The sequence below is a fragment of the Nansenia antarctica genome, assembly GCF_963989245.1.
Source record: "Nansenia antarctica genome assembly, chromosome: 9".
In the NCBI taxonomy this organism is placed as follows: Eukaryota; Metazoa; Chordata; class Actinopteri; order Argentiniformes; family Microstomatidae; genus Nansenia; species Nansenia antarctica.
In genome coordinates this window covers 3,682,948-3,707,487 of record NC_137679.1, presented here as the reverse complement: position 1 = coordinate 3,707,487, position 24,540 = coordinate 3,682,948, and the positions used below count along the sequence as shown (strand labels likewise).

Below are 24,540 nucleotides of genomic sequence, written 5' to 3'. Positions count from 1 at the left end.
CTTTTAATTTTTTAGAGCTTCAATTGGATTGGCCTGCCTCTCGCTACTTTGTATGATTTGATAATGGTGATGTTTTGATGGGAATTTTATCATAAACTTGTATTGAAGTCTCACCCGCGCCCCCTTTTGTTTGTGTGTCACCTGGTTTACAGTAGACAGCCGCGTAGCTTTTCAATGTCAGACGTGTATTCTGATTTATTAGGAACTAGTCGTTGAAAAAAAACTATTTTTCTTCTCCAAACAGGTTGTGTGATTTACCAAGTGATTATTAGAGTTGAGTTGGTTTTAATAATAATAATGGATGTTGGATTTCTTTCACACCAGTCATAGCAAACATGTGGACATGGAGTTAAATTAAATTAAAAGGTGAACTCCCAATAACTTTTCTAATCTCATTGAAGAATAGTTTTTAGGTCGCAACTGGAGTTTTCCTGCTTGTGTTTTTGCATGTTTTTTTGATTATATATTTCTCTAGACGAATGTTATTTAAGATGTTTTTGGATTAAAAAAAAAGCAAAATCAAAAAAAAAAACGTATTGGATCATGGAGAAATGTGATTGATTGATTGATTTGCCTGGGTAAGGTTTTCTCATCTATGTGTACCCTCTGTCTATTCATCCCCAAACTTGTTCACCCCTGTGCTGCTAAATGTGCTTCTCATATGTAGTACTATACAATACCTATAGACAATATACAGATGCAGGTATCTGTTCTTCAGATTTGATCTAAGAAGATGTATAGATGGCAGAATGGGCTACTGGATTTAACAGTTGTAGACTGCTTAGGCTGTAAATTGTCAATCCCATCTGGCAACCCTGCCCCTCAGCCTCTTCCCTGGCTCTGGGTGGGTGCTGCCCCTCAGCCTCTTCCCTGGCTCTGGGTGGGCGCTGCTGGAAGCCTAAACAGCCCTGCCCCTCAGCCTCTTCCCTGGCTCTGGGTGGGTGCTGCTGGAAGCCTAAACAACCCTGCCCCTCAGCCTCTTCCCTGGCTCTGGGTGGGTGCTGCTGGAAGCCTAAACAGCCCTGCCCCTCAGCCTCTTCCCTGGCTCTGGGTGGGTGCTGCTGGAAGCCTAAACAGCCCTGCCCCTCAGCCTCTTCCCTGGCTCTGGGTGGGCGCTGCTGGAAGCCTGAACAGCCCTGCCCCTCAGCCTCTTCCCTGGCTCTGGGTGGGTGCTGCTGGAAGCCTAAACAGCCCTGCCCCTCAGCCTCTTCCCTGGCTCTGGGTGGGTGCTGCTGGAAGCCTAAACAACCCTGCCCCTCAGCCTCTTCCCTGGCTCTGGGTGGGTGCTGCTGGAAGCCTAAACAGCCCTGCCCCTCAGCCTCTTCCCTGGCTCTGGGTGGGTGCTGCTGGAAGCCTAAACAGCAGCCCTGCCCCTCAGCCTCTTCCCTGGCTCTGGGTGGGTGCTGCTGGAAGCCTAAACAACCCTGCCCCTCAGCCTCTTCCCTGGCTCTGGGTGGGTGCTGCTGGAAGCCTAAACAGCAGCCCTGCCCCTCAGCCTCTTCCCTGGCTCTGGGTGGGTGCTGCTGGAAGCCTAAACAACCCTGCCCCTCAGCCTCTTCCCTGGCTCTGGGTGGGTGCTTCTTCTTCTTCGGCGTATGGGTTGTTGTTCTTCCTCTCCACTCCACCAGGCTCGGGGCCGAGGGGCTACCCTTTTACCACCCCGAGACCTGGTTGAGGGGCTCACCCGGGCTATATTTCTGGACACCCCTCCAGAAGCCACGTCATCGTCTCGTCATCTAGTACCGACAGACCATGCATCCCGTTGGGTGGGTGGTACACCGGGCAATCCAGGATAATATGGTCTGCGGTTTGGTCCTCTGCGCCACACTCGCACGACGCATTTGGGGCCAAGCCCCATCTATGCATTGATGAGCGGAAACGCCCGACGCCGGTCCGGAGACGATTGAGCCTCACCCAGGATAGCCTTGGCAAGTCCATCCCGAGGGGCTCAGCGCCGGCGACTGGGATGTGGTCGCGGAGTTTGGAGGTGTTAGCCTCCCACTCCGCGCGCCACATATAATCCGCCCATCCTGCCGCACTGATGTTGAGATCTCTGCATTGCTGCCTGAGATCCTGTGCGGCAGGCACAAATGGGTGTCTCGACTTGAGACGCCGGGAGGGCTCCGCTGTTATAGTGAGCCTATCATGGAGCAGATGGTTATTAAGCTCCACAGCCCGGCAGGCGAGACGTGCTGTGGCTCCCATGCGGCGGAGGCCTGCGGGCTGGATGCCTGCTAGGATGGGAAGGTTGTCCACGGGGGTAGGACGCAGGCATCCTGTCACAATGCGCAAGGCTTCGTTTATAGGCGAGTCGATGAGGCGGGTGTGGGCACTGCGACACCATACTGCGACACACATACCTACCATACAGGGTGGGTGCTGCTGGAAGCCTAAACAGCCCTGCCCCTCAGCCTCTTCCCTGGCTCTGGGTGGGTGCTGCTGGAAGCCTAAACAGCAGCGGCACACATTTGAAAACACAGGGTAGATGAAGGCAACACGCTGAATGTCACACACTACATGGAGTGATGTCACACACTAGTTGGAGTGATGTCACACACTAGTTGGAGTGATGTCACACACTAGATGGAATTAAGGTGTGTTTTAAGTTGGCAGCTCCACAAGACGCTCTCAACACCCGGCCCCTTCTGAGTGTTCATACTGCAACGTAGGTCATGTTCTCACATGAAAGTCTGAATCAGGACCCGGAGCAAGTGGATGAGATTGCAACATTGTTGCATAAATTATTTCTCAGATTTGTGTTCTCACAGCCCTTTATGTAAACAAAGTAACATACGCAATCGAAGCAACAGACGGGGTAGTTGATTGGTCAGAATTTTTTCAATTTGCCTGTTCGTCCCGCTCTTATCCAGATCAACACGCATGCGCTGTTGCTTTCCTATGGACAGCCTCGGACAGCCTCGGTGCGTCGTTTCTAAGCAAATTTTATCCTTAACTCCCATTCCAAGTGAAGCAAATGTTCTAGTGAGAAGAACACACCCGTAGTTTGTGAGACGAGATTCTGTGTGAATGTGAGATTCAATTGAATGGGAAAGTGTGTCCAAACTTTTGACTGGTACTGTATTCTGACATGATCGTGGTCTCTTTAGCGCCCTGGACAGTGACAAGTACAAGGATACGCTTCACCCAAACTATGTAACTGGAAATACAGGCTTACAGTACAACGTTGGATATCTAGCTATCTATCTTTTATTTTCACATGTTTTTATAATGAGAAGCTAGATAGGTCTTTTTACATAATATGCATGTAAATGTGTGCAGTGGGTGTGGGTTTAGAAATGTATATGAGACATAGGATCTGAAGACCATATTTAGCTTTCCCCCCTCTCTCTCTCCGTCTCCCCTGCCTGCCTCGGCCCCTAGGTTTGCTCGGATGCTCTTTGGCTCCTCTCCTCCCCCGTCTCCCCCTCCTGGGTTGCCCCATGTTCATCCCTCCCTCGTCCCTCTGTCCTCTCTCCCTCCAGCACCCCTCGAGTCTGGGCTGGAGGGGAGAAGCTGCTTTGAAGTAGGGAGAGTAGAATCGGGCACTCAATAATTGAAGGGGCTAAAAATAGAGTGTCTTGTTTAGAAAGCTCTTTTTTTTCTTTTTTATATACACACCCGAATGGTGTCACACACACACACACACACACACACTCTCAGTGTGTGTGTGTGTGTGTGTGTGTGTGTGTGGATAACTGGATAGGGTCGAGGGGGATTTTCTGAATTGGCAGGTAAAAGTAGTAGGCTGGTTAGCAACTGAATGTTTTTAGCGGAGCAAGAAAATTAACAGTAAGGTTGTTCGTTGTGTTAGAATTTCCCTTCTCAGTCACAAACACGCACACGAGAAGTATATTTAAGGAATAGGTTAGTGAACAGTTATCATTTTAGGGATAATTATTGAGTCTTAAAGAACATGTTTGAAAGAGAAGCATCTGAATATATATTTTGAACATAATAATAATAATAATAACTTAAACTTATATAGCGCCTTTCAGGGGACCCAATGTCACTTTACAGAAAGACGAAGAAAATAACAAAAAAAGCTATTAAACTAGAGGCCGAAGGCCTTGGCAAACAGGTGGTGCTTTACATACATATAGCACTAAAAGAAGTACAGAAAAAGAAGGATAGTAATAAGGCGTCCAGGTAGGTGTTGCGGCTCATTGCAGGGAGAGAGTTCCAGAGGGTGGGGGGGGGGGGGGGGCTGCCACGCTGAATGCTCTGTCTCCAAAGGTTTGCAGGTTGGTGCGGGAGATGGGTGATGGGGGGGGGGGGGGTGGGGTGGCAAGCAGACCCGAGTCTGAAGACCGCAGGTTCCGGGGAGGGGCATGTTGGTCGGAGGAGGTCAGATAAGTACTGGGTGGGCGCGGGCATGGATGGAGGGACTTGTAGGTGAGGAGGAGGATTTTGTAGGAGATATGCAGGACTTGGTGTGAGTGAGAACCCTGGCAGCAGAGTTTTGGACATGCCACCATAACACATTTTCCTCTGTTTAAATGTATTGTCATAATGTCAATAAGCCTGTTAGCGGGGCAGGTAGTGGCCACGTTCTGAGGAAAGCTTGCCTTTTGTGATAAAACCACCACGTTTTACGCTGTGCCAAGGGCAGGCCTTAAGGAGAATCTTTAGCTATAGGGTACATCACAGATTTCCTCGAAACCAAAATCATTCCTTGTGAAATGCACAGTTCAGATTTATTGTCATATTTCTTAACACTATTGTCATTTCTTTCTTCACACTCTAACATCATATGAGGGGTCACGTTGCATAAAGCGTCTTTGAGTGTCTAGAAAAGCGCTATATAGGTTGAATGTATTATTATTATTATTATTATATAATTGTAATCAGTGGATAGTAGAGAACAGTCCTTCTACTTCTAGTTGTACATATAAAATATTAAAACTAGGTAAGAAATGACTAACATTTTTAGGGTACTTTTCTGTCACATTTCTGCCAAACATTTAAAGGAATTCTTCCTGCACCAATAATCTATTCAGCTATGGCCATTCTAAATGAGTGTGGGCTTGGCCCCAAAGCGATATTAGCGGTCATTTGGAAAATGGCCACCAGGGGGAGATAAGACCAAATGTGATGATGGCCCTATAGCTAAAAATGCTCCTTCAGACCTGCCTGCTCCGTCACATTTTGGGCTTTTTATCACAAAAGGCACAATTCCTCTAGACCCTACACTATTAGACACTTTGACCTATAGTGAATATTTTGATATTAGGTATATAATATTTTGAAGGTTATGGATATTCCACATTCCATAAAATAGCATCTCATGGTCGTTGGTCTTTTGGTATCACCGCCTTTCTCCACTAGAGGGCGACCCAGACCAATATATTCCCGCACCAAAGCTACGTATCTATTTTTAGCTCCCTACAAACTAGTCACTTAAGCTTTAATGATGTCTGTTTGCTTCTCTTAGCATTGCTGAATAGATTCCAGTCCATTCCACTTGGAGGACCAGTGAGATCTGGTCATGGAACATTTGAATTCCACCTGTGTTACCTCCTTATAGATGCCTCTTAAACCTTTTGTCTGTGTCAACACTTTGTCCTCCATTATAAACTTGAATCACTTTCTTTTCTCTCTGTGACTGTGTGTTTGTGTGTATATGTTATATACTGTATCCATCTTCCATCAGTATTTGTGCATGTCATTCTCCTTAAAGGACAGTAGGGGGCGATGTGCTCTTAGCTAAACTCGCACCTGATTGATCGTGACCAGGTATTTCCCAAATCATACGAGAATGATCCTCCAGCAGACACCTGGCACACACACACACACACACACACACACACTGCTGCTGAAAATAATCAGGAGGTGGAGTGGGCGGGGGGGGGGGGGGGGGGCGGGGGGGCGGCATCACCAGGAGATGAAGGGCAGAAGACCCTCAGAGAAGCAGTGAATTTGTTCTGAAGACTTAAATCAGTATGAAAACACAAGATGTAATCAGCAGTGTTGCTGATTCCCTGGGGGCGGGGGGGGGGGGGGCTCTTGTTAGTGGACTTGGTTATATGTAGGCCTAGTATACAACCTCCAAATCCTTATAGCTCCCCTATACTCCCTATTTCAGCAGCCTGGTCATTAGTCAGTCGTATCGGTGTCTGAGACCTTCTCGTCTTCAACCAGCAGCACCTAAAATCCAAACCTAAATCCAGCCCCCGCTCAGATGTACATGTACATGTAGGCAATGAGATCGTTTGAATGTCCTCTTTCTAATAGTTTGTTTGTTCTCAAAAGAGTATACCTTTTTGAGCAAGATCTCTAGATTTGCTCAAGTTGAATGTATGTTTCAGCACCATGTCCAGGTTGCTGGACCTATTCTGGTTCTCAAGGTTTGAGAAGGGCCCTGCACATTCCGTACCATGGATGGTTTCAGCACCATGGACAGTTCGCTACTGGTGGTGTCTGTAGTGTTGATAACTGTTCTTCCCTTAAAGATCCGTATCTAGGCTATTACACACATACATTGTCATGTAGATCAAACTAGCTTTAATTGCACACAACCTCTATAGGCTACACTTCACATTCTCTTGAGTTGAGATATGTCGATGGGGTCATCATGTCCCCCCATTACCTACTGCAGGATCCCCAACATTGTGTGCGTGATGATCAACGCTCAATTCATCATTGTGAAGGGAACTTTTTCTTCCTTTTCATAAAAATAAAAAAACACCGTCCGCCCCCTCATGTACAATGCTGGGAATAGTAACAGCACCGGGAGGCTTACTAAATATAGCAGCCAGCGAGTGTTTACATGTCAACTTCAGCAGGAGTGCGGGGAAGTGGCTGCGACACGTGTGACCATAGTGGGTAGACCTACAGTATATCGCTATAAATATCAACCTTGCTATGAATTATTGCAGAGATCGTTGTTATTATAGCTATAACATCACATGGGAAACAGAAATGCATGGTCGAATTATAACGGGGGTTGAGTGAGTGCACTGTGCACCCAGCAACATGTCGTGCAACATCAAATATATTTTTGTTCGTTTTTCCCGACAAAGGTCTTAGTTGGGCTATAACATCATCAACGTTGTGATTAAATCTGCGATGGATAGTTTGAAATCAAGCGTTTGTGCTTTGATATCGCCGTGGGGTTGTGTAGTATTATTATTATTATTATTTATTTTTTATCACCTACCTGGCTGCCACGTTTCAGAAATACAAAGCCAATATAAATAGACTTCAGAGTTCTCAGTCGAAGACGGAGCTTGTGACATTTGTGATGGGAGGAAGACTTGGTTATGTAATATAGCATGTGAATGGCGAGAGACAGAACGGGTTAGGAGGGGGCTGGTGTGATGAGAGAACCATGCTATTTGGTCCATGCATAAGGGCTCCAAAAAACTCAATAACGAGGGAACACTGTGTACTCGGTGTCCCCAAAGACATGGTTGTTTGATTTCCCAACCACAGCGGTATCGCAAACTGCACTCTCTCTCTCTCTCTCCACACGGAGAATAAGTGCATTCATTCCCGCATTGATTTATCCCTTCATTCACGAGACCGTCGGGAGGAATTGTGTGAATGAGCGAGTGAGAGGATGAATGAATGAACCGAATGAACCGTGGAGCGTGTATGCCAGTTGTCTTTGTCAATGGATGCGACTTTGAACTAAACGTTTGTGGGGCGGGGGCGGGGGGGGGGGGGGGGGGGGGGGACACACACACACAACATTAGCCATACATGTTTAAGGTACTGCGAGAAAACCACCATCACTCTCTCACAAACACACCCACTCACACACACACACACACACACACACACACACACACACACACACACATGCCAAACTTGCCCCCCCCCCCAAAAAAAGGGTGTTGCTCAGCGGGTATACATGTGACAAAAGCCAGTGCACCCGTCCGTTCATAAATATTCACCGCCTCTATTCATGCAGACTTCTCTGTCTCTGGAGGTGGTTATTCATGCAGACTTCTCTCTGGAGGTGGTTATTGTGCAGCAGCGGCTCTGAACCATGTGATGCTGAGGGGTGGGGGTGTGTGGAAGGGAGCGATTCTATAAATAGCTCTCTAGCTCGGCTTCCATTGACATCATTTAGGCAGGAGAGATGGAAAAATAAACAGGGAGAAAGAGGGAGGGAGGGGGGGGGGGGGGAAGGGATTCTTAATCTGCGCTTGAAATTCAAACAAACCCCCCCCCCATCCATCCCTTTACTCCCCATCACAGCTCCCAATAGTAAACAACGAAAACACTGTCCGTTTCCTAGAACGACTATGCGTCGCCCGATACGAGATGGAATGGAAACCCGAAGGCAGATGGGAGGGACATCAAACAAATTAAAAGGACCCATGTACACACACACACACACACACACACAGACAAACACACACACACACACACACACACACACACACACACACACAGATCCATGTGGAGACGGGGGCACCAAAGGCAAATGTTTTGGAAGGCTTAATAATGGAAATGAAAAATGGAAATGCAAACCAGGATGAGGTCTACACACGTTTTAAATCCGGGTCTTTAGATAAAGAGGTCATATTTGAATGGCTTTATCAAGTCGAACGCTTCCGTTTGCAGAAGGGGCTTTAAACAACAGGCGGATAGCTAGGGGATGGGGGGAGTGTGTGTTTATGTGACGTTATGTTATGTTATGGGAGGTTTTTGTTACGTTTTTTTTTTTTTTAAACGAGGACAACACTCCTTCATGTTTCCATGGACGGTGTGTCTTCTCTTAGTCACCTCCGGAGTCGTTTCTACCCTGCAGAAAGCCTTGGCGCTGACCCCTGAGTGCTGCTGCGGGACTCCTGATTGTTCCCGATGACGTCTTATGATCTATTTCTCCTTGCGTGTCCCCTGTCCCGTCACACGTCTCCCCGCCAGCCACGAAAGACAAGGACAGGACAGGACAACCCATTAGGTTTAGATGACAGAGAACACCCGTAGTCGCGGGATCACTTTTAGATATCAGCCTTGTCTCATGATTTCTTTCTTTTCCTCTTAACATATTTACGTGTCTTTTGTGCCTAGGAGGCCTATCTGGGTTTATTACATTAAAACATACACACCTATATAAAGATGTCAGACAATAATTCATAGCCCAAGAACAATCCGTTTTAAGGGAGATCCAGCTTTCCACCGTTATGAATTCAACCCTGTTTCTGTTCTTTTACAACCCCGTAAATATTGAAACTTGAAACGTGCGCACTAACTAACTTGAATTTGTTGCTCACGATTCACTTAACAAATCTGATAAATGTAGTACTAAATGTGCTAAATGTGTAAAATGTGAGGCGGAACATCACACGAAACACGAAACAGTTTCTCTCAACTCCCGTAGTGTCATGGGATGAATCATCGGCCTAATGCAGTTCCAATGGTGAAGTGTGTGTGTGTGTGTGTGTGTGTGTGTGTGTTGTGTGTGTATGTGTGTTGTGTTACCATTGTCTCAAAGCACTCACTCTCCAGCATGCGTCCAGAAAAACAAGTGAGAGTGACAGAGATAACCAAAGAAGGGAAAAGGTGAAGGGACTTCGAAGGGATCCAGGAGACTCGTTATGAGGCTGTGTATTTAAAGTAACAATATGGTCGCCACTAAAAGCAGTGGAAGTGCAGTGAAGTGAAAAGCATTCAAACTGCATGGTTTCATGTCTTAATCACGACTACAAGGCATCATCGTGGTTGCGTTGGAAAATGTTGACGCTGTTGTCTGTATAGGCTACTTTATGTTCACGCATATTAACTGAGAATAGTTTTTATGGTTGAAAGTGCACTGTATGCCTGTACCCATATAACATTGGGGAGGTTCATGAGATAATGCCTGCGCCCCGTAGAAGCCATGGACAGCACCCTCCTTTGCGTCCGGATTTCAGCACCATGGACAGCGTCATATAAATCTCAATTGGACTACGTCCGGGACATTAACAAACATTGCACACAGTAAGCGTTTAACAAGTAACATATACATTTTCTATGCAACTTTATGTTCGCAGTCTGATCCAATAATCTGCACCGATCAGGGCAGAAGATCTCGACCAAGCTGAATGTTTATGTTCTGTTGCTCAGCTCATGTTATGTTCAAGAGTAAAACATCGTTCCTGCAGATATTCTATTGTTATGCTGGATTTATCTGACTGGGTTTTACAGTATAGCCTACATTTGACTACGCCATTCATTCATTTCGCCAGAGAGGGTGAATTCATGAGTTCAGGGTAAAGACAGAATCTTTGTCCAGTCTCACATGAGCAGGAATCTAACTGATATTATGATTCGTGACCGAGTATTAAGAACCTTGCTTCCCAACTCCCACATCATCCGAGAGAGGACCCGAGAATAGCACTGTCTGTGAAAGACTGACAGCACGATTTCCGATCTGCATGTGTTCTATAGGCAACCTGGTCTCACACGGCAGACGTCAGAATTCGATGTTTATGGACAAACGTCGAATTCTGACGTGAGATTGCATCCAAACGTCGAATTCTGACGTGACATTGGGGTAGCTCGTTCTCTGTTATGTGCGCCTGTCGGGGCTTCTCTCGGGATTATTCCATTTTGAATTGCACTTGCATTAATTAGTTAGGCCACATTTAGGGTTAGGGTTAAGGTTAGGGTTAGGGTTAGGGTTAGGGTTAAGGTTAGGGTTAGGGTTAGGGTTAGGGTTAGGGTTAAGGTTAGGGTTAGGGTTAGGGTTAAGGTTAGGGTTAGGGTTAGGGTTAGGGTTAGGGTTAAGGTTAGGGTTAGGGTTAGGGTTAAGGTTAGGGTTAGGGTTAGGGTTAGGGTTAAGGTTAGGGTTAGGGTTAGGGTTAGCCCGACAGGCGCACCCCTTTGCTTTCAGAACGAGCTACCCCAATCTCACGTCAGAATTCTGACGTCTGCCGTGTGAGACCAGGCTGTGTTCTGGGTCCGGGTTGCCTTGCGGCGCGGGTGAAATGGGGGAAAGGTTTTCAATATACTCTCCAGTCAGTTGGAGGCGGACGGTATTTTTAGATCAGGAGCCGTGAGGGAGAGTGAGGGACAGAAGGAGAGAGGGAGCGAGGAGAGGCTACTACCTCAGAGCTTTAATCGAAGTCATGGAGCCCATATTTCACTTTCACTATAACAAACTCCTCAGTGTCCTAATAGCCCAGCCGAGAGACCATGATATGGCTCAGAAAAGAAGGATGTCTTCTTCAGTTTTCCCCAAACAGCTTTGGGGTTTGGGGTTTGGTTTCAATGTTCGGATTTCATTTACTACCCCCGTTTCTCTCCCCTTCACCCCCCTTGCCACCTATTCGCCCTACCCCTTTCTCCTTGCCAGCTGCATTAATTTGATAGTTTTTTTTTTTTTTGTGGAAAGTCAGTGTTTCTAACGGATACCTATTAATGACGCAATGACGTCAATGCAGGTCAATGGCACACCGGTGGAGCGGACTGGCGGCTGGGAACGAACTCGTCCTCGAATACCCGCGGGGCAGAGCCGCGATAGTTTGCCAAGATTAAAAAAAATAAAAAATAAAAAGCCAACAGACATTATTCCCAGACATGTATGATTGCCTTTAATGATTTGAGACATCGTTGCATCGTGCAGCTCTATGAAAAACCGATAGCGATTTGGCGGGATTCTTCTTTTTATCAACGGGGCTCAAGTGCGTAACTCCGTGTTCCCGTCAGACCCCCCCTTTGCTTCGCTCTCTTTTCCTGAATGGCATTGGCAACACGAAATCACTTAGCTTCAGACAGAAAACTGACACGACGCACGGATGTCCTGACGCAAGAGAATCAGACTGTGTCCTACTTTTGGGGCTATACTCTTTCTTTCTTTCTTTCTTTCTTTCTTTCGTCCGTCATTTCTATCGTTCTTTCTTTGCATCCAAAACGGTATAATCCAAGACTAGACAACCCTTTGTAAAGCTTACTTGAGAACACCCATACAAGTTTTTTTTTAGAAAGGTAAGTGTTTCCATTTCTGCATTCATAGCCTATTCACAGCATAGTTTAAATTAAGTTAAGTGACTCGGTGTGTGTATAAGTAGATTAAGTACACAGAAAACTCTTGTGGTTTAGAAGCGTATAGCCTCAATGACATGCACTGATAGACTATCTACAGTGGTTAGTAAATTGGGCAGCTAAACACATGCGCAGCAATGTCATCGTTCTAGCTGTTCGGCGATGTATTATTGTGTGTTAGCCTACTGGGAGACGAGATCCAGCCATGAGTGGAGGGAATCGTGGACATAAATGCGTAGGCGTATTCACGTGCTGGGGTTCCTCAGTTTAGCCTGCCATTCTGCTGGGATGCCTAGTAACAGCTTAGAGAGAGAGAGAGAGAGAGAGAGAGAGAGAGAGAGAGAGAGAGAGAGAGAGAGAGAGAGAGGGAGAGAGAGAGAGGGAGAGAGGGGGAGAGAGGGAGAGAGAGAGAGAGAGGAGGGGGGGAGAGAGAGAGAGAGAGAGAGGGGGGGAGAGAGAGAGAGAGGGAGAGAGGGAGAAAGAGAGAGGGGGAGAAAGAGAAAGAGAGAGAGAGAGAAGCTTCTTACACAGACTACTTATTTTAGAAAAAGCTGTTGAGTCACAATTTACCGTGTACAAGGTATAGTACCTCGGAGGTACTAAGCACTTTCTGAACAGTTTTGAAATACGTTCAGGGGGACTTGCGTCACTGACCATTTTGTTGTAGCCTATTGCTGCGGTCGATCCACGTCATCGGAATTACATAGCTGGATAATTTGTTTCACCGTTTAGGCCACCTGAGACTCGTATAGGTCAGAGGTCATTATGTGTGACCCCCGCATTGTCTTGGTTTGCGTGTGTCGTCAAGAGCATAGTCTAGTAAGACCGTATATAACGTAAAGCAGGTGGTGTGGTCTTAAAGGGCATGGAAATATTGTCTTGTTATGTTGACAAAGAGAAACAAACAGTGAAGTTGTCATAGTTCGCTCGCGTGAATGATAGGAGAGCATTCAGGACCATGGACAGCGACAGGGTGCTTATAAGTGTTGATTGGCTTATAAGTGTTGATTGGCCGTCACGTGATCCAATTAAAATACATATTGAGTTTGAGTTCATGTAACTGAAAGAACTCGACATCAGGTGTGTGCGTGTGTGTGTGTGTGTGTGTGTGTGCACGTGTGTGTGTGTGTGTGTGTGTGTGTGTGTGTGTGTGTGTGTATCTTTAGATGTATGTGTGAATTCTAAAGTTGGGGCGTTTCCGAGATTAGTAGAGTGCTTTTCACCACAAAGAAAGGTGAGGATAATTATTGTCCGCGTATAGGCCTATACTTTTACATCGCTTACACACCACACACAATTAACAATGATGCCAGCTACTGGAATGGATTCCATTCTTGTAAACTGAAAGAAAAGGTTCCTGTGTGTGTGTGTGTGTGTGTGTGTGTGTGTGTGTGTGTGTGCGCGTGCGTGTGTGTGACATGCCACGCTGTGTGTGTTGGAGGGGAAGGGCCAACCCCCCCCACCGCTCGTTGTTTGGCGAGTGCATGCGCCTACAGTGGACTTCTCTGAGTGGGGAGACACTGGCTCTTTAAAACATAATGCTCCAGTTGACATTTTCATTAATCCGAGATAAAGCTCCATTGAAACTTACACAGGCCGATGCTCCGGGGAGATTCGCGAGAGGTGACTGAGTACAGCGGCACCGTGCGGCTGGCTTGGTGCAGCGGGGAAGAGCTCCGGTGGATTCAGCCTCACTCATTGATATTTGTTGCCGCTTCACTGATTGAAAGATTCGACACTGCAGCAAATGCAGCTAATAGAGGGAGAGAGTAAGAGAAAGAAGGGGAAGTTATAAGGCGCTGTGTGTGTGTTTGTGTGTGGAGGGGGGGGGGGGGGGGGGGGGGTTGGGGGGGGGGTCTAACCTATCACATCACTATTAGCCTATTATGGTGATGGAGTGATGGTGTGTATATACAGTAGCCTAGTTTGGGTCGTTTTTGGGGGCGGTAGGCAATAACAAGCACATGCTTTTTTCTATCCAACTATAAGAGAGAGAGAGAGAGAGAGAGAGTCTATATATAGCCCATAAGTCTGGTACACAAAAACACAAAGTACAAAAATGAATAGTCATTTTTTTGGGAAAAAATACTCATAGATAACATGGGTGCGCTGCCACCACATGATCCATAAATTACATGTTTTAGCTAATCCAACATCAGCACCAACATCTGATCTGTTCCTCGTCATATGTCAGGTATCAGGAGCTCTCCAGCGGGGTGAGACCTGCAGCGATAGATAGGCGTACAGTATCCAGCCCCGTGCATACGCGATAAAAATAGACCGATGCGACGCGGGCGGAGCCCTTTTTTCCTTTCCAGAGAGGACTTTTCGAGGTAACCGCCACTCAGCGGCCAGACAGACAGACACCCTTCCATCCTTCCACACACATATTAAAACGCACGTCGTCTCGTGACTTCCACGGGGTACTGGCAGGACACCAGGCAGGCAGGGTGGACAACGGGAGAGAGAGAGAGAGAGAGAGAGAGAGAGAGAGAGAGAGAGAGAGAGAGGGGGGGGGGGGGGGGAGAGAGAGAGAGAGAATGTATAAAGACATGAGAATGCGTATAGGAGGACGTGTGAGCTGTATTAGTTGGAACTGACAACTCTGCGCCCCTTGAGTCGATGATTCCGTGGGTGAGCAGAGCAGAGCAGAGCAGTTCATGTTGATATCTCACATTGTTATTGTCATTCTGAGGCTGAGGGAGAATGTTTGCCTGGCAAAATACACGGATGAGAGAGAGAGCCAAGCCTCAAGACTATAAAGCATTATTTTTTATTATTTTTTTTATCAACCCAGTGGAGACGAAAGGAGAATGAGGGAGAGAGTGAGGGAGATTTCCGAATGGCTAAAATAAGCAGCATTAATAAAGAAAATACGACGCGCACTCTGACACGCGCCCGCGCGTGCGCGCACCGGTGCACGCACGCACGCACGCAAACACACACACACACACACACACACACACACACACACAGACACACACACACACACACACACACACACACACACACACACACACACACACACACATGCACACACATACAATTTGTCCACGGAGTCATGTATACTATACGCTCTAATATTTCACCTGCCATTTTCCCCCCAAAGTACATTTCATAAAAGCCGGATAGACAGCGAATAGAGCTGCGGTGTCTTTAATCAGGCGCTATCGGCTGTAAAGTGGGAGAATCTAAACGTGACGTCAATGCCTAGTAACTGACGCAGCGCCTCAACAAAAAATATGGCTTTTTTCTTTTTTTTTCTTCTCGTCAGCAGGGTTTAATTGTTAGTTTTTACAGTGCTCTGTCGACTAAAAGCAAAAACCACAGGGAACATTGAGGTTATCCGTGTTATCAGAATGGACCTAATGCTATTTCGAGTGTATTTCATGAATTGCAAACCAACAATTGTGTTGTGAGTTAGGCTATACCTCCTCGGCCAAAGTTGCATGGAGACACGAGCTCAAGAAGGCAAGCGAAGGCTATGAAGATAAAGAGCTACATGACATTAAATATCGATAACGGAAAAAATTAGGGATAGTAGAGAAAAATAGTGTTTTTAAGATACAAGAAGAGGAGGGGGGGTCGGTTGAAGGCGTTTGGTAAAAAAAAAAAAAAAAAAAAAATCACTGCAATGATGCAACGGAGGGGAATCGGGGATCTTGTGCAGAGTTGGAGAGGCAAAATTAATGTTCATTACATGCACTTCACGTAACGTTCCTGAGCGATGCCTTTGTGAGTGTTTTTTTTCATACTGCGACCTAAAAATAGCACCAGGGTTTGATCGCGCTCCAGAAATAGACAAGGGTATCACTTGTATAAAAAGCAAGGCGAACCTGAGAGAACTTGGATCTGCCACTAAGGCTACAAACGAATCCAGGACTGACTATACTTGCTTATCTATTTATATATATATATATTATGAATTAGCCTGCATCTAAGTGTATTCTTGTTTCCCCCGTTTCAGCCAGGGTTCCCTGCTATGGTAAGTGAGACTTTTGCACGTGCAATATTTCATTCAATGTAGTTTCTCTGTGTGACATTTTTTTGCATGCTCCGGTGCGTGTCATGGTGTCGTGTCTTAACGTGCTTCCCCATCCCATTTATAACCCCATGTAGTAGCCCAAACACAATAGACTCCATGCCTGATCTTGACTTGGCTATCGGCATGCTGTACATGTTTGACTCCGATTTTAAATGAAACCAGCCTCTTACTGCAAAGCAAGGAATCACCCCAGTGGCATATAAGCAACTGCAAAGTCCTTTGTCTGTTGGCGCTGTTGAGTCTATTTTCACATATTCTTCTCCCCGCAAAGAGCACAAGCTTGCGAGGGGGGAACCCTTCTCTGATGAGCGCTAATGGACGCTAATATTTTCATTTTTTAAGAGGGGGCATAAAGGCATGAACGGAGGATTGAAGAGAGCCAGAGGAGACCATAGCTACGCGGCGGAATTGGAGCTGCAAGCTACAAGCGTTGCAAGGACTGGGGAAACCCGGGAGCTGTCCAGCAGAAATGGTTCTGAAAATACATCGAGTGGCACTGGGGAGGGGGGCTAGGGGGGGCTAGGGGGGCTAGGGGGGCTAGGGGGGGGTGGGGTGGTGGTGGTGGTGGTGGTGGTGGGGGGGTATTCGTGCTTCACGCCGCGCCGCAACCAAACCTCTGAACCGCGTTTGGAACACGACCACATGTTCAATGTTAAAACGCCGCCTGCTCTCCCATCATCTTGTCGTCGGAGCTCAAATCCTTCAGAGGAAATGCCCGAAACTCCCGATAGCTACCAGATGGTAGCCTACGAGTTCGCAAATAGACTTGCACATAAACACCCGGTTAAGTGAGTCCTTTTTTCCCGCCTGTGTCTTTTGAACAGCTTTATCAGATGATGTGCAGGCAAAGACAGGGAGGCAGGAGGCGGATTGACTTGGATTACCCCCTCTGCCCACGTCATCAGTTCGTTTTCCCCCATATAGACTCTCTCTATTATCTACCAGAGGAACACGTTGACTTCCTTATGTGGTGGTCTTCACATAGTCATTGTATTCCCATTAAGCGTATAGTCTATTAAGCGTATTGTACACCCATGAGCCCCTGTTAGTCAACATCTGCGTTTCGTGAATCAATAGCGTTTACCGTTTGGGGGGGGGGGGGGGGGGGTATTAATTCTGCCTCTGAATCCAGTGTGTTTTAAGGAGATGTGTACGCTGTTTCGAGTATAGACAACAGCCTATACCTTCGTTAAATACACGAGACGTAACCCTTGGGGGGGGGGTCAAGGCATGGAACCTCGTTTCATTGCCAGTTGTCAAACGGAGCTACAGTAGCCTATACGATTCCGTCATTTGAGGGTGAAAACATCCACGCTTCCCTCTTAATTGTTGTTTTGGTCGGACGTCTCCAGTACCTAACTTTGCGTTGCAGCCTATAGCCATACTGTAGATGTGGCAAGCAGCGGAGAAAGAGAGAGAGAGAGAGAGAGAGAGAGAGGGGGGGGGGGGGGGGGGGCATCGATAGGTTCAAAACCAAATAAAGAAGAACTTGAGGTACCAGACGGGCAAGGTATCACCCCTTCAATTAGTGTCAGGGAACATAAACACGATAATATAGGCTGATCTGAAGAAGAGCTGCACATCGAATCGAATATAGTTCGACCAACACTCCTTAATGCAGTTAGTGCGGCCGATCATTCACAAGTATATCATGCTCACAATCCTCGCACGACTTCTGGCTTAGACTAGAGCGTTCAATTCACCGCGGCAAAAGAGTTACAGTAATAACCATAGCCTAACGAATATACAGTGTCATATTCTATCTAAATCATCAATGGCTGTCTCGCTTTGTGATCAGTATAAACCCAAATGGAACCAATTCACCTGCAATAATATTACCCCGCACCTTTCAAAAAAAAAAAAAAAAAAAGCGATAGTCTTCCTTTTTGCCAAAACGTAACGCACATATGCCCAGACATGGGGGGATCGAGATCTTCTTCAATAATTCAATGCTGGCCGTGTAATTTCAGTGGAAACAACGCGGATTCTCGAGTCGTGACTGCTAAAGTGAGTAATGCGCGCGTCGGCTGCGTCAGGAGCAGGCAGTCACTGTGCGGCGCGGACGGAGGGGGAGAATCGTGACTGACTGAAGACCGTCGCAAATGAAAAGACTGCCCAATAAAATAAAATAAAATCCACACCATTGGCGACATGTGCATGGGACTGTGAATGTGGAATCTAGTGTTCATTTCTTGTATACCCCCGTTTCCCTTAATGCTTCTTTTAATACTGACCCTATCAACTTGAACACGGGAGAAGAGTTTCAGTCAGTGGTCGTGGGGCGGTGAGATGGAAAGGAGGAAGAGGAGGAGGAGAGAAGGGGGGCGGGGGGGGGGGTCTTGGTTTGGGATGAAACAGGGCACAGATTGGAGGGGGTGGGATCCAGATTTAGATCGTGACCCGGCTTCCTACTCGGTCCAGTAACTTGCATGATGTTCCAAGAGGAAGAGAGTGTTACTGCCGGGGCTCCTGTGGTGGTGATGGTGATGGTGATGGTGCATTTTTACACATTGATGGGTTGTAGTGAGACACGGAACGTATAAGAACTTAACCACAACGGTAAGTAGAGTTCTACCTTTTCCCCCCCTGTACTTTTCTCCCCCTGATTGATCTAAAATGGTGTTCATTAAACAATGTTGTGAAATAATTGAGTGTGTGCGAAGTCTGAGAAAAGGCCTGCCTGTGGATGCGTGACTTAGGGAATAATGCTTTCATATTATAGTGAATGTTTCTACCCGACTACTGCTATTGGAGGTTTTTCTGCTGTGGTAATGTATTTGTTGTGTTCTTTTCACTCTTAATGCCGAAGCTTTTGACATTATACTTTTGACAAGTGGCCTATATAGTTCATGCAGTTTGGGAACCCCCCCCCCGTGTCCTCACTAGTGGTACCTCCGGTGAACTCTCGGTGGTCGTGCATTGGGATCGCTTCAGATGCTTGTCATGTTGTTGTGATCATGTGGAGGGCGGGGCTGCTCTTCCCATACTTGGTATTATTATGGGCTACATGCGTTCTGGTGCAACATTAATAATGTTATCCTTTTGGAAATGGTTTGTATGGTCTTGCAATGCAATTCATTAACATGAGAATGGTTACCACTTGTAGTGCGGTGAGGATTTCAATGGCTAACCTGTTGCCAGTGGGGTGAGGGGGGGTCTAAAACCATGACAGAATTCATGGGATCCGATGTGTGGTAGCCTATACCACCCTGCATTATGCATAACAGTAGCCTATATAAGCGAGATATATAGGAAACGATACACGAAACTAGAATCTATTAATCCAAAAACACAAGTCCACACAGATGCTTTGTGTATATAACACTATTCAATCGCATTTATCTAGTCACTTTCCCCAAGCTAGGACGACAATTTGGTTTACCCTTTCTTTTCTTTTTTTCAAAAAGGGGGGTCCCTATATGAGCGAGACACCGATTGGTCGATGACGAGTTTTCCTTTGCTCCAATCAGATCCCTCGCTGCTCTCTATTTATTGCTAGCAGATTACAGCTTGCTCCCTCCTTACCCAGAGCGCTCGAGCGGCCAGAGCGAGCCAGTCCTCACGATGCGAGGGGAATACAGAGCCATAATAACAAACAAAAAACAGTCTCCAAAAAGACCACTGTGGCTCAGACTATCTATGCATTAGGACATAATGAAATGTGAGAGAGAGAGGAGGAGAGGGAGTGGGGACAGATACCAGGGGAGATAGAGAAGAAATCAAACTATGGAGAAGGAGTGAAAATAGAAGCATCAGGACCATGGACAGCGCTAGAGTTTCAGCGCTCGGCATTGGGATATTACAGCCTAGCTGGAAACCCCTGGCTCTCCTCCTTGGAGGGCACACTTGCCTCGGGTTTGCCGATGGCTTGGATACACTCAATCCGGAATGGGCGATAAGCAGATATATATACGCGGTCTTCCCTGGATGTCACTTTCTAGTCCGCACGGGGAGTCTTCAGGACGTAAAGGCATCAGCCGTGTTTGTCCTTCGCGAATCTTTTTGCGGTCTGGGCTTGCTGTTCATAACTATCAAGCTGGGAAGCCCTTACCCCAAAAAGCATTTGCGGAGGGCGCTCTCGCCGAATTGACATCGCAAGACGTCTTTGCACGCTTCGTGGATAAAAACAATTCATATAACCTATAGCCTATATTATATTTTTCTGGGATATTTTTCAAATCTCTTTTTTAGGATATTGTTTCCTCTTTCATTTGTACATGTTTTGTTGTTATTGTTGTTGTTGTTGTTGTTGTTGTTGTTGTTGTTGTTATTATTATTATTATTATTATTATTATCATTTTCAACATTACTATTGTCCTTATTATTGTCATTATTGTTATTAGGCATATTAGGCAATATCTGTATTTTTTCCTTTTAAAGTAAAATTGTATCACTTTGATAAATCTGATGTTTGTTAAGACCTCGTCGTTCACAAGTTCCTTCCTCAAACCATCCACGGAGAGTTTCCCAAAAACATGTTGGACCCAACTTTGAGTTCCACACTAAATAGTGACAAGTCCCCTCATCAGAACACCCTCCTGAGAAATTAGAGTAAACACAGGGAGACCCTCGGAATGAACAAGTTGCACGTGGGGAAACCGAGTGATTCCACTCGAACTAGAGGGTGGGGTGGGAGAAGGGGGGGGGGGGGGGGGGGGAGTAGTGTGTGTGTGTGTGTGTGTGTGTGTGTGTGTGCGTGTACATGCATATGCAGGAATTTACCTGTGAGACGATAGTAATTGGAGGTAGATCCTAGATGGACAGATAGGCAGGGATAAGAAACAGCTCTAATCGCTGCCTAATAATATCCCGACCGTGCAGCGCTGACCGTGTGAGCTGATGTGAGCGCACCCGCCCTCCACGGGGCTCGGCGAGGCTGCGGCGCTGTATCCAGACTCCTCTCTCTCACACACAAACACGCCGCACACGAACACACACGAATACACGTGTTTCCCCCCCCCCCCCCCCCCCCCAAATTTTGGGGAATCGATGTAATCGCAGTCAGGGATCGCCCAACACTCCCGTTGTCACCAAAATGACACCCCGGCCAGCAGAGCCTATTATGGTGAACATCCTGATGTCATCGGACCGAATAAAAAAGTTGCCCGCGTATTCATATGCCTGTAGCCTACCCCTGACACGAGCTGACAATGAAAATAAAACTCACAGTGATTTACTGATTGCCCTGTTCGATAGAGTAAAAGAGTAGGCTACTGTGATGACAAATCAATGTATCCCCAAAAAGCAAAGTCAAAAAGCACACACGAGTTACGAGTAACCCCATGCAGTAGCCTCTCTTGCCCATGCCATTTCTTTCCCCATTACTGTAGGTCTGTCTGTTTCATTCATTCCAGGGGAATTTATATTGTGCAGCCTGTGGGAATAGCATGTTTTTATTTCATTCATTAGCCTATTGATAATCCATACAGCCAAGTGTATTCATAAAAATTACGTAATCCCATTGTAAAATAGGATATGGTCAGTCACTGACACGAAAGGTGGCGTTTATAGTCAAGTGAAGTGTTAGTCAGGGAAAATAGAAATATCAATAATGAAACCTAGAGAGAATATTCCAAATAAATAATTGAGTTAATATCGAGGCCCATAAGACAGACATGAGTCTGTGTAACAACAGAATCTGAATTCTTTTTAGTATATTCGCACATACAGGAAATTGACTTGGTGTGGTTGGTGCATAAGACATAAAGATACAGACAACAATATAATAAAAAACAACAACTATGTAATAAACAACACTATATACGCCAAGATTGTTTAAAAACACATTGACAGAAACATGAACAACGACGTCAGCTGTGAAAGAGTTGGTCGGTAGACCGCCGATGACTTTGGACGAGAATAAAAGGAGAAGTATAGAGTATAGGTCTCAGCGGGCATTCTTCTTAATATGAATTGCGTTTCTTATCCGAATGATAAATGTATCCAACCTTATAACGTGGATATAAACTCAACGGACGTTTTGAGTCTGAAACTTTTCTGAAAGGTCAAAGGTTGTTTTCTTGTGTTCTATGCTCATAAAATCCTATTTCAAACCTCCCGTGCATGTTTGCAACACTCCAGTCCAGTTAGTCCAGTCAACAATACGTGAGCTTAGAATGAGAAGGTTCTATCTCCGTTTAGAATGATAAGGTTCTATCTCCGTTTAGAATGATAAGGTTCTATCTCCGTTTAGAATGATAAGGTTCTATCTCTGTTTAGAATGATAAGGTTCTATCTCCGTTTAGAATGATAAGGTTCTATCTCCGTTTAGAACTATAAGGTTCTATCTCCGTTTAGAACTATAAGGTTCTATCTCCGTTTAGGGTAGTTCAGAGATATTGAGCGTCAACGTTTTTACATTCCATTATGTTCTGTGAGATGGAACCTTTGTATTTTATGAATTAATAACTGAAAAATGTCAACATTTTAAAAATAACACCACACAGGCATTAATAAACACCTAATGGATCAGATTATGTAAATAACTACATTTTGACAAAAATTGAGATAGAACCTTATAATTCTAACGTCACGAATAGCTAAATATAGCAGTTAACTAGTGATGAAATAGGCCAGCTCACCTCATTCCGGTCCACTGTTATAAGGCCAGACATGATTATGACGTACCACCCACCTGTCCAAAAATGAAAAGACGAACCTAAGGCCTGAACAGTCAGTCAAGATGTCGTAAGCAGCAATACAGGCCTAGAAGACGCTCCATTCCTTCACATACGTCACCATTAAGATGCCAACTGACGGCAGGATCAAACAAACCAGACCTAGACCTATTAGTGAAGCTTTGTGTTATAGGCCTATTTCTGTATACGCCTATAAGGCTCAAACAGCCTATATACCAATAGAGCAATCTATTCCTCTGTGGCTCAGTTGGTCGAGCACGGCGCTAACAACGCTTGAGGTTGTGGTGTGCGTGTGTTCGATTCCCGCTGGGACCATATGTACACTGAAATGTATGGCACTCACTGCAATGTAAGTCGCTATGGATAAAAGCGTCAGCTAAATGGCATATGTATATATATATTCTAATAGGCATTGCCTGACGGTTGGCTACTTGCATGGGGGCCCAGAACTGTGTGGTTTTATAAAAACAGTCTGGCTAATATGGTAATATGTCCATGTCGGTGTTGTATAGGGTAAAGAGTCAAGCTTTATGTCAGCCATGCACAAACGATCGATCTATACATTTGAACATGTTTCTGAGTCGGTCATTATTAACGTCCGTGCGCATCATGCAAGGCCTCATGTCAGCTTGGTTCGCCGTCGGGCCCCCTCATGTCGTCTCCATGTGGTTGATAGATACTGTGGCTTCTGTTTTGCGTGTGCTTGGGATTCCCCCTTTGCTGCCTAATTATGCACAGCCATATACGGATGATACAGACACACCGCCAAACTGACGACCACACGTGTCTCTCTCTCTCTCTCTCTCTCCTCTTTCTGCAGGTGAGAGGAAGAGGCCGAAAAGAGCGGGAACACCTTCAGGGATTCTCCCCCCCCCCGGATCCGTGAGAAGAAAGAAAGAAAGAAAGAAAGAAAGCTATGATCCCTCTCTCCCTCTCTTCCCTTCGTCACATTTGGCGCAGCAGTGAAAAGGTAATTGCTGACACCAGATTGTTAACAGAGAGAGCCCCTGCTAAGATGACGTCAAACGTCAAATCACTTCCTTTTAGAAATTGCATTTGTGGAGAGGCTATAATCACCTCTGTCCACGTGATCCAAAAGTTGACCCACCCGTGCTAGACGCGCACGGAGCTTCACTGCAGCCCTGTGTCACACACACACACACACACACACACACACACACACACACACACACACACACACACACACACGCCTGTTTGAGTAAGAGAGCCATAGATAGATAGAGGCTGTTACTCTGGTCTATGCACTGGAACACGTTAACAAAAGCCCCTAATGGTAGTAAATATCACACGTAATTGTTTTGAGTAGAGACTTGACTTTTAGTTGGCCAAAAACATTGTCAGTGCATCAGTGCATTGTGATTGTTGCTTTATGGCATGTTTGGGGAGGCAGTCATTTGCTGGCGGCTTTAATTCATAATAGGGATACAATCTGTGAGATATATAATTATAAAACTCCAACCAAACCAAACTATGGAGTTAATATCATCATTCATAGAAAGTCGTTGACATTGTTGCTCAGGTTGTATGTTGTGTAATACAATATGATTAAAGTGGTTTACCAATGTGTTAGAAATCAGGGAAGCAAAAACACTTCTCTGCCTTCTCATCTTAATTTAATTGTAATTTTAATCTGTTTCATGTGCACGTGACTAAGAGGAAAGGACTCCGCGAGCCACGTCATTGGACGTCTCTGGTGTGTTCATTTGATTGACAGCAGCGTTCTTGGTCTATTTGACGTTTAATTCTTTGTCATACGACGATGATTCATGATTAGACAGCAGTATTACGTTGTCATGCACATCGGGGCAACTTCAACATAATGGACCTATCGCTAAGCCACACCCCAAGATAGAAATTGTC

At 45.8% G+C, this 24,540-nt stretch overlaps 1 protein-coding gene across 1 annotated transcript in view; it reads right to left on the bottom strand.

Moving 5' to 3' along the window:
* Positions 1–24,540, bottom strand: part of LOC308165161 (NACHT, LRR and PYD domains-containing protein 12-like) — a 436,373-nt gene that overhangs the window by 113,459 nt on the left and 298,374 nt on the right. The window lies entirely within an intron of this gene.